This window comes from Harpia harpyja, chromosome Z (assembly GCF_026419915.1).
Source record: "Harpia harpyja isolate bHarHar1 chromosome Z, bHarHar1 primary haplotype, whole genome shotgun sequence".
NCBI lineage: Eukaryota > Metazoa > Chordata > Aves > Accipitriformes > Accipitridae > Harpia > Harpia harpyja.
The window spans coordinates 59,161,547-59,181,225 of record NC_068969.1 but is presented as its reverse complement, the minus strand read 5'-3'; positions in this window follow the sequence as shown (position 1 = coordinate 59,181,225).

Genomic DNA, 19,679 nt, shown 5'->3' with positions numbered 1-19,679 from the left:
AAAGCAAACAGTCTTAAAACAATGAGGCTTAAGGCCTAGTTCCTTTTACACTCCCCCATCCCGCTGCGGGGAGTAAGTGAGTGGCTGTGTGGGGCTCAGCTGTCTACTGGGCTTAAACAATGACACCGGTGAAACACGTCTCTGGGAAAAAGCTGTAGTTTTGGCTCCTTTATTTCCTGAGAGTGTACTTGCTGCAGTGTGGCCTTACCCGTGGGCCACAGTCCTTTTCAGCAGTGTACCTGCTGTGGACTTGTCCGTGGTCACAGATGCATGAGAAAACATCTTTCTGTGTCCCATTGCTGCTGCCCCTCCTTTCCCCAATGTGGGAAAACGTTTGAGGGAATATTTCTTCTTAAAAACAATCTGTGATCAGTCAATCCTGAGCAAAGCACACCTTCCTAACAGACAGGATTTAATTTTTACTATTATGAAATCTCCGCTTCAAAATGTATTTGATCAAATATGTAGCTTCAGTTCTGGAAGCGAGAGCTCTGCAGTACATAATTAGGGTACAAAAAGTTGCAAGCACTTGCATAATTTTTAGCCACATGAGTGCAAAATTTGCAGCATTTTTGTTACACATCTGCTCAGATAATGCAGTAAACGTGTGGTCCTAACAAGAAACAGAAATATTGCTCTTTTGACTATGGCATGGTGCCTTCTTTCAAAAGGCATACAAATTTTCAAATTAACAATGTAGGAAACTAGATTGAAAACCAGATGATTGAAAACAGTGCTTAGATGATAAAGCAGCAGCATTGTAGGGGTTTGATAGGAGGAGGGACAGAACGGCAGAACTTTTTAGGTGTTTTGCCATCTGCTAAATCACAGTTCCTACTGACAATAAGCCTCAGTGTTCTCTCCCATGCAAAATATAACTGTCTTCACAAGGAATTCAGAATTTGTGGATGTGCCATAGAGATCAGGCACATTACAAGGAGGCAATGGTCCTCTGCAGAGAGTCCTGATCTCATGAGATGGCAATGCTGAGACATCAGTCTGTCAGTGAACCAGTGTATCATCTAATGAGGTAGTTGCAGCACGATCTCTAGATATCGTTAACATAGAGGAACAAGCTTGAAGCAGGCATTCCAAGAACGTCCTCTTTCATTTCTAAAAGTTCCAGTTCTCTGAATTGTTAGAAGCCAGCTGTAAAGTTCTGTCTCTGTATGGGGGAACAATCACCTCATTATTAACCCAGTAACCTTCCAGCCATCAAGACTTTGGATTAGATCTGAAATGATAGCATATGCTCTGGAAACAGAACTTGCTTCCACTCAGTTTGCACACACCATTCCTGTTTGTTGTTTAAAAGCACGGCCTTCTACTGCAGCAGTGGTGAAAACAGACTACATGTTCTGACTGTCACGTTTCTCCTGCTGGCCTGTTGATTCAACTCAGATGATTTCATTCTGAAACCATCATTCCCTGTGCTTCTCTAAAAGTTACCCCTGCACAATTTTGGTTAAAGGCAGGAGCCCAGCTTTTTCAAAGCTGTGCATTTAATCACACTGCTGTGCAATGGTAGTTGAAATAGCTTACTGCAGTTCTGAGATCACACATGTATAACGGGATGTGGGAGGGAAGGAATGTTCTCAGTAAGAAATCAGGAAAAAGGCTGATGTGAATTTTAGTAGACCTAACTTTTAGCCTGCAGGTAATAAATTCTTGTAAACACTCTACTGTCTGTTTTCAGTGAAAATGAGTAGGTAAATTTGCTATTATATTTAGTCATGGTGAGGATAATTCATCCTTGTCTGATGGACGTTCTTCAAGGATGGTAGAAGCAGGGCTGAGGCCATAGTCAACACTGACATGAACACAACAATAAACAAAGCCCAACACAATGCAACTCAACTCCCAAATGCCTGTTAGACACACTATTCCAAATACATTCATCCATTATTGTATGCAACAAGCAGTTCATGATTATCTGTTACATCAAAAAATTATATCCAAATCACTGGCTTCTAAAAATGTGAGCTGTGCTGGCTTGTCATGAAAAACCCTGATAAGGTAGAAGGCTCTTGAGGTTGGTTTGTTAACAGAACTTTTCAGCTACAGCTCATGTTTCTTATTCTCATGTTTACAAGCAAAAAGTATCCCAGAAGACCATCTAACACTAATTTTAATTTCAGTTCAGTGATAATGATATCAGCACATGTAAACTGAATCCTTCACCCTGTCGTGGTTTAACCCCAGCCAGCAACTAAGCACCACATAGCCACTCGCTCATCCCCCCTCCGGTGTGATGGGGGAGAGAATCAGAAGAGTAAAAGTGAGAAAACTAGTGGTTGAGACAAAGACAGTTTAATAGGGAAAGCAAAAGCCAGCACACACAGGCAAAGCAAAACAAGGAATTCATTCATTACTTCCCATCGGCAGGCAGGTATTCAGCCATCTCCAGGGCTCCATCACATGTCATGGTTACTTGGGAAGACAAAACACCGTAACTCCAAACATCCCCCCCTTCCTTCTTCTTCCCCCAGCTTTATATACTGAGCATGACATCATATGGTATGGAATATCCCTTTGATCAGTTGGGGGCAGCTGTCCTAGCTGTGTCCCCTCCCAACTTCTTGTGCACCCCCAGCCTACTCATTGGCAGGGTGGTGTGAGAAGCAGAAAAGGCCTTGACTCTGTGTAAGCACCGCTCAGCAATAATAAAAGCATCCCTGTATTATCAACACTGTTTTCAGCACATATCCAAAACATAGCCGCATACTAGCTACTATGAAGAAAATTAACTCTATCCCAGCCAAAACCAGAACACCCAACCTTTTTCTTGAGTATGGCTTACTATTGGTATTGTGATTATACATAGAAAGGTCTGTTGCGAGTAGTGCTCCCTACTACCAGGAATAAGATTTCCTACTAATCCTTCCAAAATCCTGGAAGTTCATTTTGTGAATCATGTTTTTCAAATAAATGTTAATGAATGTCTTGCTGTAATACTAGTAACTTTGGACCTATAATGAATAGCAGCACCTGTAGATTTGACCAAATCAAATGAGAAGAGAAGCATGTAATAGTGTAGCATTGTTTGTTAGGTTCAGGTTTTAAAAGCACAGTGGACACTTTGCAAACATGTTATCTGAACTGTCTGGTCTATGATTGATTCAGTGATGATACTGGATTATTTTTGGCTTCATTTAAAACTGGACTTTTGCTTTTGATTTGGGGTTCCATTTACAGCGGTTGCTGAAAAATAAGTGCTGGTGGTTCCTGGAATCAAAAAACAAACATCTTCAAATAACACAATCCTGTCTGTCTCTGACAAAATTCACACCAGCAATTTTTTGTGGCCAAATATTAATGAATCATTTTTTGGAAAGTATTCAGCATGTTCTAACTGAAGTAAACATGTAGTAATAGTCTACTAGAATAAACATTATATTAGACCAAATTCTTTAAATAAGAGCTATATTCCTGTGGTGTTCTATGCCAAAATAGTCCCAATAATTACGATATATATTTTGCATGTCAAAGAGGATGTTACTGAAACTTATGTTTACTCTGATTTCTCTTGTAACTGAAAGTTCAGCTGAGTTCAGTTTCTGATTTTCTGTTTACCTTGCTAAACCTTCTACAGGAGTTTGAATAAGCTTAGTTTTCTCCAGTTCCTTATGTTACACAGAATATCTGATGAAGTTTTAAAGATGACAGCACTGCAGATCAGATTTGAATACCAAATTTTATAGCACATTTCTGTATTTTAATTACCCATGCCTCCTGAAAGGATTTTCCTTTTGTTTCTTTCCTCTGTGGTCTTTCTGATGAATTTGCTATCTTGATTTTTCTTTTTAAAGAAAAAGGTGTCCAACTTCTCACTTGTCCCTGTTACTAAGCTTTTATCCCTACAGTATGAAAAGGAGCAGAAAAAACATAAAAAATAGTGCTTTTCTAAAAATAAATAACATTTATTGTAGATTAAAACTATGCTGTGACAAGTGAGTTCTAATTTAGAAATTGACATTTCACTCAGCTGAAATGACACTGATGTCTCTGAAAACTGCTGCCTTTCCTAGTGTATTAAACTTCTAGGTAGAATTTTTTTTAGAACAGTTCTTTATGTATTTGTGATGGACAATTGCTCATGGTGGTACAACAGAGTCCACATGCTTCCAGCAATTGGATGCTGTATATAAGGATATAAGCGACATTCTGTAATTAAATTTGGGTTTTTTTTCAAGGGCCAGTGGATCTCCACAATTACAGGCTCAGAGACTGAGGCATACGGAGCTGCAAAAATAGCCATCTACATACATGTAAAGACAGCTGACTGCATTCACATGAAAATCAAATTGATACTTAATTGTATGCATATCTAAAATATTCTTTAGGACTCTGCCTCTAACTTTTAATGAAACTCAATCAGTAGACAGATTTCATAGCAGTTTAGCTGTACTGGTATATTATGCTTCACATGTGTGGCTATAGTATCTATGTTTATAGCAATGAAAATGCGTTATAGTCTTATGCCATAGATATGGGGATCTCTATTTAACTAATGCTGAATTCCAGTGCTCTTAATTTTGTACCTGGATATGAGTTTATTAGTATATGAGTAAATCCATTGAAAGCAACAAATCTGGGCCTGTATTTCCTTGTTTTCTGACCATCAAGGAGAACACAGTGTTATATAACAGTTGATCTTACCTTGTGAATTCCTACACTGGGCTTTTTTAAATTATCTTCTCACTGTGCCACCTAATCCAGTGTAGTAAATTACACGATACATAGGTATAACACCCTGGACCACCAATCAGTCTGAATTTATATATATAAAACAGACTAACCTTAATTAATGCAAGTAAAGTACTCCCATAATAATGTGGCATCATTACTCTGAAATTATTCCTTTTAAAATAAACAATGGATTTGTTACATGTAATACAGATTTGAAAGAACTAAATCAAGTTTTAAGACTTACAATTACTGTACTTCTGCTATAGATGTCACTGTGAATAAGTAGCTGCATCCTTTCATTATATGGAATAAACTGTTCCATTTCTGACTTACTCACTAGTACAAGCTTTCCAAGCATGGGTTACTGTCTAAAGAATAATTTCCATCTTTTACTGGAATATTTTATACAATCAATTCCCACAATTCCATTTGGATATGAATGGAAAACCTTTTTAAGGGTCTTGATATTGTCCTGATTTCAGCTGGGATGGAGTTAATTGTCTTCCTAGTAGCTGGTACAGTGCTATGTTTTTGAGTTAGGCATGAGAAGAATGTTGATAACACTGATGTTTTCAGTTGTTGCTAAGTAATGTTTAGCCTCAAGTCAAGGATTTTTCAGCTTCTGATGCCCAGCCAGCGAGAAAGCTGGAGGGGCACAAGAAGTTGGCACAGGACACAGCCAGGGCACCTGACCCAAAGTGGCCAACAGGGTATTCCATAATATGTGACATCACATCTACTATATAAACTGGGGGGAGTGGGGTTGGGGGGATTGCCGCTTGGGGACTAACTGGGCATCAATCAGCGGGTGGTGAGCAATTACACTGTGCATCATTTGTACCTCCCAATCCTTTTATATTATTACTACTGTCATTTTATTAGTGTTATCATTATCATTATTAGTTTCTTCTTTTCTGTTCTATTAAACCGTTCTTATCCCAACCCACAAGTTTTATTTCTTTTCCCGATTTTCTCCCCCTTCCCATTGGGTGGGGGCGGGGCAAAGTGAGTGAGTGGCTGTGTGGTGCTCAGTTGCTGGCTGGGGTTAAACCACAACAGATGTTCTTCTGGAAATTTCTATATTGATACATCTTAAAGGAAGAAGCAACTTTATTGACAACTCTTATGCAACTGAACTGGGACAAAAATAGATGTTTGGGTTTTTTTCCTTTTGTATTGTTGTTTTTGTGTGCTAGAACTGAATAAATTAATTTACTCTATTAAACCACATCTGACTATGAAAGAGAAGAGGAACAAAAAAATGAACAAAAGATACGGCCATTAGGATAGGATTCTGGAATTCAAGAGCTTTCAGCTCATCCAAAATCTGTCACATAATGGTTGTGTAATAGCAGGACAAGACTTACACTTTTGATATCTCATTTCCTTACACATAAAATGTGCTGGAGAATGGAGTTCTGATGTGACAGGGATACTGGAAAGCTCTAAATTAATGATTCCAGACTGTAGTGATGTTATTCTGGTGGTAGATATGGGAAGATCTGGAAATACAAATTGTGCATTCCTTCCAATCACAGCACTAGGGCGTACTGCTAGAGTAAGTTTCAGGTTTTATTTTCCTCAAAACAACAACAAAAAAGAAAAACATCTAATATAAGCGTTGTTGATGTAACAAGTTCTAGAATTCATCTTACCACAGGTTGGACTGTGAAGTTATATGATCTCCTGCAATACATATATTTTTCATTTTGTCAGCTAACTCAACAAAAATTTCTATCTATCTGCAGAAAAATGCATTCTTGACAATGATAAAAGAAAGAACATCCAATTTCCCTTGAAAATAGAACATAAAAATGAAGATATTTGTCTTTCCATAAAGAAAGTCAATTTTTATCTTCTAAGCTAAATCACAGTCTTCCGGTTTGGAACATTTTCTTCTTCATTCTACGTTCTTCAAGTCAACCCAAAGCATCATAAAACTTCCCTAACATTATGACATTCCTTCCAATATTTTCTTCAGTCCATTGAACAAATTCCACTTAAATTAATAGCAGTTCAAATCCAATCAAATAAAGTAGTTTTTTCATACTACATGTGATTACACTATGGGACTCACTCAGGAGATCATCGAATGCAAGAAAATATGAAATTTTAGAAATAATTTAATATTTTTATGGGAAATAATAAAAGCCAGAGTTAGCAAAGTTCATGAAAATAAACATTTTTTCAGTGTTCAACCATTTTTTCTAGCTGTAAGTCCTGAAGAAGAGGTTCTTTGCAGTATGCTCACACATTGATCTTAATATATCTGGTACAAACTGCTTCTGCTGGCAGGGTTTTACAAAGGCTCATTTTACAGATCTTGCATGCCCAGAGTTAGACACATAACAGCTACTAGCCCCATTACGCTACATGTGGAGTTTGACTGCTCTGGGCACAGAGCATCAGGGCCCTGAGGGCACTGACATCTTCACCTCTCCCTGGCGACCCCCAACACTGCCCATGGCTGAGGACGCCATGCTGTCCCCCAGGGCTGTCAGCCCCTGTCCCAGCAGCCTGGCCCATCTCCAGCTCCCCACAGCCCTGTCCTGCCCAGCCACGGGCCCTGCCAAGCTGGGCCACATGTGGGCCCACATCCTGCCCAGCCTTGTCCTGTCCCCATCCGCATGGAGGTGCCCAGTACCTGGGGCTGGGGCTGTCCCTGGTGCCCCCTGGCCTGTGCTGCTCCCTGCTGGGGCAGGGGGACAGGCCTGGGCTGGTAGGATGGCCCCTTCTGTCACCCCTGGGGAATCCCACACCTCTCCCCACCCCAGGCAGCCCCCTGCCTTTGACATAGCTGCAATCCTTGACAGTAATAAACCTGTAGGAGAGTAGTTATCAGTGTGGGGCATAAAAGGTCACTGGTTCTCCAAGGATTTTTGAAGTAGCTAAAGCTTACAACACCTTTACAGCTCCAGCGTGAACAATGTCTTCCTCTAGACTATGCACACAGGTTGGATGCACATCACTGAGAACAAGCTAGACTTATTCTTTCTTTCATTCCAAGTAATAGCAGTGACTGTGGAAATAAGTTAAGAAAACACAGCAGCAAACTGTCTGAAAGCAACAGTTGCCTAAGTGGTGTTATCAGCCTGGCAATAGACTTGCTTTACTGCACAGTCACACAGGATGGAGGTAGGAATTGTGAAAGGCAAGATGCTAACCACAGTACAACTTCCTTAGAAGAATGAACGCTACCTGGAACTATAAGCTTTTACCTCAGGGTTGATGTGACCTGAAGACCCAATGTAGGCCAGCTCTTACTGGCTCAGAACACCCCATACCAACAATAAAACATTTACCTTTCAAAAAAGTGACGTGTATAACCATGGCCAGAACAGTAATTGACCAGAATCCAGTATAAACCTCCCCCCCATCTGCACAGGACATTGGTTTAGAGCAATGAAAATTAACACACCACTGACCATACGTCCACACCACCTGGACAGGCCAAGCATGTACTGATCCTGCAGGGAACAAGTACACAATGATCACATGGGTGATGGTAACTGATTAGCCCACCCCTTACCATAAGTAATTTGATTGGTCTACAAAAACTGTATTATAAGGTAGATAAGCCCTGCTTTCCTCTGTATCGGGGTCCTCCATGCATTAGGCTGGGGCACCACTATATGCATTGCTAAAATAAGAGAATTAATTCCCTTGGTAATTCTGTGCTAAGCATCCTTGTCTCCCTCCTCAGCTGGCGAAGAACTGACTTTTACAGAATCAGGAGGGAGACTGCTTTGTACATTTCACGTTTCAAGAAGAATATGCATTACCTTGTTCATGCTGTTTCTTATCTTAATTTTTCTCCTTTTACTTCCCTCTGGATGTGTACCACACATTTGAAATGAAATTATGTTGTACAGGTTATGCCTGCCATTTTTTCCACTCTGATTCTTGATTCTGGCGCTCTGTTCATGATTAGAACAAGGTTGTTTCCCAGTCACTGCACAATATGCAAATACACATATTTTGGCTCATTGGAAGCCCTCCCTAGCCAGTGATCATGCAAGAGTCTTCGTAATGACCATTCTGTTATTTTTTCTATGCGCCCTCAAACATGCAAAGTTAGGAAAAGAGAAGTTCACATGCTGTAACAACGTATTCTTTCATACAGTGACTACTCTCCCATATTAGATCCCCTCACAAAATAGCTTATATCTGCTATAACTTTATACAAATCCTAGTATTATTGTCTTAAGTCAGAATTTGTATCAATAGAAGGCTGAACATCTGCCACTGTTTTCTCCAACAGATGTAGAAATAAACCATTTCTGTCTGACCTGAATCCCCATAACAGACTACACGTTCATTTGTGACAGCACAGAATCTCAGAGTTTAATGCCAGAGTGAAGTACGGTGCGGTAGAGGCTAACTTTCTGAAGAGAATCACAGATGTCTTGCTACAGAGGTTCTGGTTTTGAAGTGACAAAATATAGAGAGCTCTTGGTGCCTTCAGACAATGTGTCAAGCCTGGCTAAGCCTATCATGGAATTCCATGGAAGGTAGTTCTTGTTCCCTAAAGGTGCAATTAGGGACTGCTTCAAAATCTGTTAACATCAATGAGAAATTATTTGCATGAGATATTAGTGACTATATGAATCTGGCTTACTTCAGTCCTATTAGATATAAATTTGTATAGTAAACTCCTGTCTTGTCCTGGCCAAAACTTCCATGGTTTAACCCCAGCCAGCAACTAAACACCATGCAGCCGCTCACTCACTCCCCCCGCACCCGGTGGGATGGGGGAGAAAATCAGGAAAAGAAGCAAAACCTGCAGGTTGAGATAAGAATGGTTTAATAGAACGGAAAAGAAGAAACTAATAATGATAATGATAACACTAATAAAATGACAACAGTAATAATGAAAGGATTGGAATGTACAAATGATGCGCAGTGCAATTGCTCACCACCTGCCGACTGACACCCAGCCAGTCCCCGAGCGGCGATTCCCCGCCCCCACTTCCCCGTTCCTATACTAGATGGGACGTCACATGGTATGGAATACACCGTTGGCCACTTTGGGTCAGGTGCCCTGTCTGTGTCCTGTGCCAACTTCTTGTGCCCCTCCAGCTTTCTCACTGGCTGGGCATGAGAAGCTGAAAAATCCTTGACATTAGTCTAAACACTACTGAGCAACAACTGAAAACATCAATGTTATCAACATTCTTCGCATACTGAACTCAAAACATAGCACTGTACCAGCTACTAGGAAGACAGTTAACTCTATCCCAGCTGAAACCAGGACACCATCCAAGCAGGATTTTGACAGGAATCACCAATTTCACAGAAAGCATCAGCTTTCTGACTGAATTTTGTTTAAACAAAAATTCTCAGCCAAAATTTTTTCAAGAGTTGTGAAGAGCAATCTAAGGAGAAACATTATCTTCTGAAGAGATTAAGACGTGAGGCATATTTTGATGTCTTGAGACCCAGCAAGCATAGCATTTCAGATGAAAGTAAATTACTTCCACCTTTTGCTCCCCGCCAACAGTATGGTTATGTTGCTGCAGCACAAGGCACTTTCTCTCTGTCCTATTCATGCTGTTACTATCAATCAGCCGCATATAGGCCTGCAGATCTGTGCTGCATTCCTTTGATGCACAGGAAAGGAACAAGAGGATCTGAGTGCTCCTCTGGCTAAAGGAACTGTGTTAGATGGGATTCTTCAAAACACCTCACCCTTTCTCTTTTCCGTGACTGATCCTGTCACATATGTGATGCACACAGAGTTTCATACTTTGAGGGAAAGTAAATTTGACAGATCTTCTGATACAATTAAAGGGAACTGCTGGTAAAAATGTATTGCTGGAGCACCGTCTTACTTCCCACACATACACACATCCCTCCATCTTTCTCCTTTCACCTATGACTGTTGCAAGACCCACCTTCATATTGTTTTCCAGACCTATTTGCAATCTAACTCTGCATCTTCCCCCCTCTTCTGTAAAAAGCAACAGGCTGCTTGGGAATGTAGTACTGTTATTCCATGAACAGCCACAGAAAAGAGATACTTTGGAGATACTGTTGGAGCAGTTTGCAGACTACAGAAAGCTGTGTGACATGCAGTGCATATTAAAAACCCAACTCATACCTCACTCTACCAGATTTAGTGGTTAGAGGTAACATTGACACAGATCTTGTCTGCAGCAACTTAAACATTGATTCTTGGTAGGACTTTCTTCAGATCCATTCAGTGTGACTTTGGATCAGCTCAGAAAAATGAGCAATGCACAAGAACAGCAATGTAGCATTGATTTATCATGATAAACCTTGCTTTATGAAATACATAGTGACCCTCAACTTCTCTTGTCATTTTCAGCAGTTTCTGTGCAGGTTATTGTGGTGGGTTGACCCTGGCTGGACAGCAGGTACCCACCAAAGCCACTCTATCACTCCCCCTCCTCAAATGGACAGGGGAGAGAAAGTATAATGAAAGGCTCGTGGATCAAAATAAGGACAGGGAGACATCATTCACCAATTACACTCACAGGCAAAACAGACTCAGTTTGGGGAAGTTAATTTATTACCAATCAAATCAGAGTAGGATAATGAGAAAATAAGAACTAAACCTTCCTCCCACCTCTCCCTTCTTCCCAGGCTTCACTTTACTCCTGAGTTGTTGACCTCCTCCCTCTGAGCAGTGCATGGGGATGAGGAATAGGGGTTGCTGTCAGTTCATCACACATTGTCTCTGTTGTTCCTTTCTCCTCAGATGGAGGACTCCTCACACTCTTCCTCCACTCCAGCATGGGGTCCCTCCCATCGGAGACCGTACTCCACAAACTGCTCCAGCATGAGTCCTTCCCATGGGCTGCAGTTCTTCACAAACTGCTCCAGCATGAGTCCTTCCCACGGGGTGCAGTCCTTCAGGAACAGACTGCTCCAGCATGGTCCTGCCAGCACACCTGCTCCAGTGTGGGGTCCTCTCTCCATGGGGTCCGCAGGTCTTGCCAGGAGCCTGCTCCAGCACAGGCTTCCCACGGGGTCACAGCCTCCTTCGGGCACATCCACCTGCTCTGGCGTGGGGTCCGCCATGGGCCGCAGGTAGTTATCTGCCCCACCATTAACCTCCATGGGCTGCAGGGGGACAGCCTGACTCACCATGGTCTTCACCACAGGCTGCAGGAGAATCTCTGCTCCTGCACCTGGAGCACCTCCTCCCCTCCTTCCTCACTGACCTTGGTGTCTGCAGAGTTGTTTCTGTCACATATTCTCACTCCTCTCTCCCACTGCAGCTGCTGTTGTGCAGCAACTTTTCCCCCTTCTTAAATATGTTATCACAGAGGTGCTACCACCATTGCTGATTGGCTCAGCCTTGGCCAGCAGTGGGTCTGTCTTGGAGCTGGCTGACATATTGACTCTATCGGACACAGGGGATGCTTCTAGCAGCTTCTCACAGAAGCCACCCCTGTAGCCCCCCTGCTACCAAAACGTTGCCAAGCAAACCCAATACAGTTATGTGTAAGAAACCTGTAAGCAAAATAAACAACAAACAATTCTGGAAACATTAGCAGCTAGATAGTTACATCTGTCCTAAAATAAAAAGTTGAGAACAATAAACAGACTCATTTTTACTGGCATGTGTGGCTAAGTGATGATAAGAGGTGTTGATGAGTAAGGGTAGTATAGTTTGTAGTGACAATATTGAAGTGGCTTGGAAAACTTGCAACAACATGACTGGCAAGTATGGAAAAGAGAAATTTCAGAATGCCCATATTGGGAAAAAAAAAAAAAATTAGCTTTGCCCAGTTTCCTTCGAGCAGGACATGTATCCACCCACCAAAAAGCTAACAAACACTGAGGAAGCTAAGCAAACTTACTGCCAAAGCTGATGGGCTAGCTTGAATTAATATTGCTATAGACCCTGATTTCACTAAATGGAACTGGTTAGCCCACTGGCTGCATGCCTGGTTAGGACATACCAGTACAGATGATTTACTTAAGAACATATCAGGTGGTGGCCACTAACCACTTGACAAGGACTTGGCTTGATATCCAGCTGTGCAATATGTGCAGAAATCAGAAAACATTGCAAGGAAGGCCAAACCTTCTCTAACCTCAGAGAGGGTAAAATTCCTTGGTCCACTTGGCAAACTGATTGTGTTGGACCTCTCCCTCGAACATCCGAGGGGTGGCGCTATCTTCTTACCGGATTTGAAATGGCATCGGGCCTAGGGAAAGCTTTCTACTGCTGAAGAGCAGATAGTCTTGCCACAGTGGGAAGGCTTAATCAGTGGTTTGATGATACTCCTGTGCCCTCTGCCATGCAATGTGACAATGGCATACACTTTAAAAATAAACTTGTCCAAGGATGGTGTGAATGCTATGCAGTCACCTGGGTATTCCAACTGCCCTATAGACCTCAAAGTAATGGTGTGGTCAAGAGGTGGAATGGTCCTTTAAAACAAGATCTAAGACAAAATTTATATCCAGGAAATGGGCCAAAGTCTTACCCGAGGCCATTTGATGCCTAAATAAGCAACAAACACCCACTGGATACCCAGTGAAACAAGCTCATTTTCCAACTACCCTACCCCACAAAACCTCCAGAGAACCCACTGTCAACTCATCATTTTTCTCAGGGTGACACTGTTCTTATTGACCACTCTTCAATGGGTAAAATGTCTGTCACTTTACTCTCTCCCCAGGAAAAAGGCATATAGACAGCCATTTCCAAATTGGGACTCTCGTTCACTATCACTGAGGCTTGGCTAATGTCCAAAACCGGCTAATCTCTTATCTCTTTCAGGTAACAAATTGTATCTGGATGGATTCTTTGGCCTGGATGAGACCAGAGAGCACACAGGAAATCATAAACTTAAGATGACCACAACATCTGTGGTACTATGCTCATCCTTATTTGTATCTTGTTTTTCCTTATCCCAAGAATGGAACAATAATCCTATCATTCAATTTATGAATATAATTTCTCAATTAGATAAAGTACCACGTTGTTGGCATTGCCTACACCACCCTCAATCATTTTTTTGGTGATTAGCTGAAACTATTCCAAAGCATCTTGGTATCAACCTAATTTGGCACACTTACTCCCCAACACTCCAAATTATCTACACCAATCTTTTAGGGCACATTCTTATGATAGAGCCCCATGGTGCATTTAGAATGCCCTGAGCACAAATTCAGCCTGGGTGAGAAAAGCAAGCAATTGTGATTACAGTCAAAGCCAAACACAGTTTCAATTTAAATGTAACACAGTATAAGCTTGTGTTGGTTCTGATGTGAAATCCTCATAGAACTGCAATAACGAGTCAGCAATAACAAATTATCATAATTTTGGTAGTCTAAAACTCTGGAATCTTACATAGAATATTAACAATAAAAATTGTGACAGATTCTACAGTTTCAGTGGTTCTAATTAAACATGTCGTCCAGGTTGGACATCTGGCTGTTTAGGTCACTAACCCTTTTGGATAATCCTATTAAGACAAACACGCTTAATGAAATTTGATTGTCCTTCCTGTCCATAGTGCTCACTTTGCCAATATTGCAAAAACTACTGGCAAAACTGGTGATGTACCATTTTGACAGCTGGATGGTTCTGGGTCTGTGGCACAAGTGCCTATAAAAGTCTGCCACCACAATGGGCAGGTACTTGTCTTGCTCCCTTTGTATTTCAATAAAAAAAAAATTAACTTTTACCTTTTTACACAACTGTCCTGGTTTTGGCTGGGACAGAGTTAATTTTCTTTCTAGTAGCTGGTATACTCTTATGTTTTGGATTTAGAATGAGAATAATGTTGATAACACACTGATGTTTTTAGTTGTTGCTAAGTAGTGTTTATACTAAGTCACGCCACTGCGAAGTGCTGCTGTACTTGATGTGCTAGAGCTCCAATGCAAGCTGGCGTCAAAGGCAGACAAGCAGTGTGCTACAACGGATATTGCCAATGTGTTTTTCTCAATTCCTTTGGCAGCAGTGTGCAACAGTTTGCTTTCATGTGAAAGGGGTGTTCAATACACCTGGAATCAATGGCCCCAGGGGTGGAAGCACAGTCCTACCATTTGTCATGGACTAATCCAAGCAGCTCTGGAACAGGGTGATCCCCCTGTATATCTACCATACATCAATGACATCATCATGTATGGCAACAAAGCAGTGCTAGGTGGGCAAAAGGGTCTAGGGGTGGGAGTCTGGGATTTGGTGTCTACAGAATGGAGTAGCAGGGTCTCTAGGGACTGGTGAAGAAGCCAAGACACCTGAGTTCTTTTGGTGTTAAGAAAACAGCTGGGGCTAGCAATTAGACCAGAGCAGGTGTAGTGAGCAGCAGGGCAGCTGGGCTTCCTGAAAAGCAATAGGATCTAGTGCTCCTCTTCCCGGCCCCTCCTCTCATGAGATGGGGATCTCCTCCCAGTCATACCCATGCTGATTGTCGAGGGTTATGTTTGCTTCCCTGGTGTTGCAGGTAGTTTTGCATCTATGTCCCATCACTCAGCTGAACCTGGAGCCTCAGATGGCCCTGCTGAACTCTGCCCTATGAGGCAGCTGTGTCCCCAGGACAAAGAGATTCTGAGTGGGGTGATCCCCCAGTATATCAGCTCTAGAGACCTAGATAAGGCTGGGGGAAAATCACCCTTCCCTCTTCCTGCACTCCCTGCCCACGGGGTGTCTCTACACAGCCCCCAGTTGTGCCACATAGAGACAGAGGGTCAGGGAACATGAAGATTTAGAGCTGTGGGGGACAGGACAGGGGGATGTGAGAATAGGGGAACAAGGGTCACTGCCTGTGGGAGGGACTCCACTTCTGGTGGAGTTCCCTCATGCTCTGCCCCTATATCAAACAGGGCCCCACCATGGCCCAAGCTGGGGGAAGTTCAGTCCTCACAAGGTCGGCTAAGACTGTATTCTCTCCAGCCCCTTCCCCTGCAGCCCAGCAGTGTCCAGGCCCATCCCAGCTTGGAGAGTGTCAGCAATTCTGGGCAGAGCATGCAGCCCCAGAGTCCTGGGGGGCTGCACTGTCCAACTGCCCCAGCATGACCAGATGGGCTGGGAGTGGCCACACCAGGCCAGGCTGGTCTGGAGAAGATGAAATAAATTAAAAGTCAACATTTTCATTCTTGCATCAAAATATGTATATTTTTTTAATTTTCCAAAACTGAAACCAAATTATTTGGCATTTATATTTGAGCTTTTCCAGTTGGTGGCAAAAGGAGGACGATGAGAAATTAAGATGAAGGAAAGGAGAAATGCAGCTGGAGAGACAAACTTAAAAACTGAAATGACCACAAGCAGGCTAAAGACAGTTTCTGTTTTCCATCTTGCTGTTGTTGAAATAACCAAAATGCTAGGATCTAGTAACAAGACAACTCAATATGAAGAAAAATCTCGAATATGATGAACATTAAGTTAACATTAAGCTTAAAGAAAAAAAAAAATCGCAGCTGTCCCCATTATGATTGCTCTGGGCTTGGTTAGTGCGTCGTTTCTTTAAAAGCAGGAAAACTTCGTTTTGCACACGAACCAGCCCCCCTCTTCAGCCGCTGGGTGGCACACGGCTGTAAATTGCAGAAATGCAGACTGTGAAGGAAGGATGCACACGTGAGCAGCTAGCGGCTCCACGTTGAAAAAACTCGGCAGCTCCGCAGCTTTGATGATCCCAGAATAATGTCACAGCATGCGTTTTCCGGAAGGCTTTGGGCTTTGCAGAACGTTGAGAAAATGAAAGTAACTAGAACTGCGTCTAAGAACTCCGCGAATCAGTTTGCAGCACGTCTGGTGGTGCGGGGAAGGGGTCTGTCCTGCAGCCAAGATGGTGACTGATGCTGTGTTGGTTGTTCTGTGTGTTCCAGCTCTCTGACAACACCTTCAGTGCTACATAGTTCTGGAAACAGCAAGAATCAAACAAAAAAGCCTAAGAAGAAACAAGGCAAGAAGCAGTTGACCCTAATTTGCATGATTTCAGTTCAGTCTCACATTTTTAAAATAACCAAAGTTATGATTCCACTCCCATTTGCACAGAGTTGAATCAGGAGAAATTGAAGCTAATGCAGTAAAATGAAAAAGGACAAGCACAACTCAACAGGGACTCAGCAGACAGGGAAGGAGCCAAAGTTCAAGTTTCAAGGTCAACAGTTTTGCGTTGAGCCTCTCCTCTGCTGAATACTTTCTTCTGCATTTGGAATTTGACCTGAAACAACCTCCATGTACAGACAGACACTGACAGAATATAGATAGCCATTTGATATAACTGCACAGGGAAGCCCTCTTTTAACAAGCAAACAAACAAGCAAGCATATAAAACCCAACTAACCACCCAAAACAACTTTTATCATTGTAATTATTTTTCTCAATTTCGTAAAATTAAACTTAGGAAATATTATACCAGGAACAATAACACTGCACGTAGTCCTTCTTGAGCAGAATTTCTCCCTGCCTAGTTTTCCACCTCCCCAGACTCAGCAATGTAAAAAAAAACCCAAACAGGTCAAACAGATCAAAGACACCAGTTTACTAGAATTGTTCTAGATTAATTGAGGACACACAAAAATATTGCTTCTGGTGTCACCCAAAATGTTACAGTAGCTTTCATCAAGACTTACCTGCAAACTGGAAGAAAGAACAAGGCAAACTTGGAAGGATGCTTCTACCTCCAGCTGCATGTTAAAAGGCTATTTCAAAGAAGTGTATTATTATTTCCTGAAATGCTTTAATGAAATATGGGAAAAGCACCTCTACAAGTGACCTTGTTCAGGCCACAGTTACAGTCCCGTAAATGAACAGTGAGTTTCTGAGTTGGTGAAGTTGAACTGGATCCAGCTCTGGAACTACAAGTTCCAGCACTGTAGATTCTGTGAGTGTAGATGGGCTCAAACCATTGAAAACAGAGAAGAAAAATAGCTGGCAGGAGAAAAAGGAAAAAAAAATAGACAACCGCTGAACTAGGTTAAACGGTAATGAGGACTGTCTGAATACCTCTTTCCTGCTCAGCAGAGTGTGCTTACTGCAATTCAGGTTTCCAATAGCGTGTTGAAATTTGTGACATATTTTCCTGCTCCCACAGTTGCCCTTTTAAACAAGATTTCCTGTTTTCATGGCTGAGGGCAGCCTTGCTACCCCACCATGGCAGAGGATTGCAGTGACCAAGACAGGGAACATGCACAGGCCTGTCATTTCTCTTGCTCTTTCACATCACTCTGGCTTCCACCAGCACCACGTGATGTGTGTCACATGTCACACTGCTGTGACAAGCAGCAAATTAATAGCAGCAAAACAAGAATATTCTCTATGTGTGGACACAACAGACAGATGGCAAAATCTTACACACAAAACCTTACAGGTAGCAAAACCTATAATCTTAGATCTTCTGGTAGCATTGTTATTGTAGAAAGTTTGTAAATCAGATCTTTACCAGAAATGTGTTTGGAAAACTGCTTAAGTTCAATTTAACTACAAGGGCATTCACATGGGCCACAAACTAGCAACAAGTGACTGTGGCTGTAGGGCTACAAGCCTTCCTGTAGCAAAGACAAGGACTTTCAGATTTTTAACCCTTGTTTTGACAGATTCTGCTCTGGCTCCTTTGCTTTGCTGCTTTGGTCTATTAAGCTAGAGCTATTTTGCTCTGCTTGCCTTAGTGTTCTGCAAAGTAGCAAAAGCATGCATAAGAATCTCTTCTAACAGCTGCTCCTCAGTTAAACGTAAAGTTTGGGTGTAATTAGGAGGAGAATATGTTCACCTTGGTAAGGCATGAATCTATAGTTCCTGCAGAACATATCTTTCAGCTTTGTCTTATTGCAGGTGCTGTCATAGGCTTGCCTACAGCTCTGTAGCCAAGCACGTGTAGAGGTATCTCAGTGGCAATACAGAGGGTGATACGGATATGGATATGGAGGGCTGTACTGACGTGTCATGCCCTGAATTCTGAGATCTTGTTAGGTGTACCAGAACAAGGTAGTGCTACTTTATCTTGAAAATATGTTACTGTCCTGGTTAATTTTCTTTCTAGTAGCTGGTATAGTGTTATGTTTTGGATTTAGTATGAGAGCAACGTTGATAACCCCCTGAAGTTTTCAGTTGTTGCTAAGTAGTGTTTATACTGAGTCAAGGATTTTTCAGCTTCTTATGCCCAGCCAGCAAGAAGGCTGGAGGGGCACGAGAAGTTGCGAGGGGACACAGCCAGGACAGCTGACCCAAACTTGCTGAAGAGATATTCCATACCATGTGACATCATGCCCAGTATATAAACTGGGTGGAGTTGGCCGAGGTGGGGTGTTGACGCGGAAGTCACGGACACTGCACACAATCAATATGATCAAGCAGATGCCACTTTATTGCCAAGATAGATCGGTTTATATGTTCATTCTAGTTACTGTTCACGCATAAGCAAATTAGAGATTGGTTAGCATGAGCTGTCCACGCGCCTAGTTACACCTAATGATTGGTTATAACAACACTGTACACGCGCATAAACATAAGGCATAATTGGTTGTATTAACTAAAACATGCGAAACTTGTCTCAGTCTAATTGGTCAAGATAAGCTGCCGAATTGAGGTTCTTTGTGCCAAGATCCCTTTACCGTGGAATGCGCACCTGTGTTCTTCTAATTGGCATCTTTCTTTTTTTGTCGTCTTGTTTATTCTGTTCAAGGCCTTCTAAGGGCGTCTGAAATGCTCTTACTACCGTTAGCTAAATATGTGTCCACAAGCAAAGCGTCCTTGAAGCCTGCTGCCTACAAAACATCTTTGGCTCACAAATTGATCAATTCCATCGAGTCTGGATTGTTCACTATGTGCCCATTACTTTCCAAGTATCCCACAGTGGGGTGGCGGATTCCTGCTCAGGAACTAACTGGGCATTGGTCAGCGAATGGCGAGCAATTGCATTGTGCATTGCTTGTTTTGTATATTCCAATTCTTTTATTATTATTATCGTATTATTATAATCATAATTATCATTGTTATCATTATTGGTTTCTTTATCATTATCATTCAAGCCAGTATAATAAACACTGACTGTGCCAAC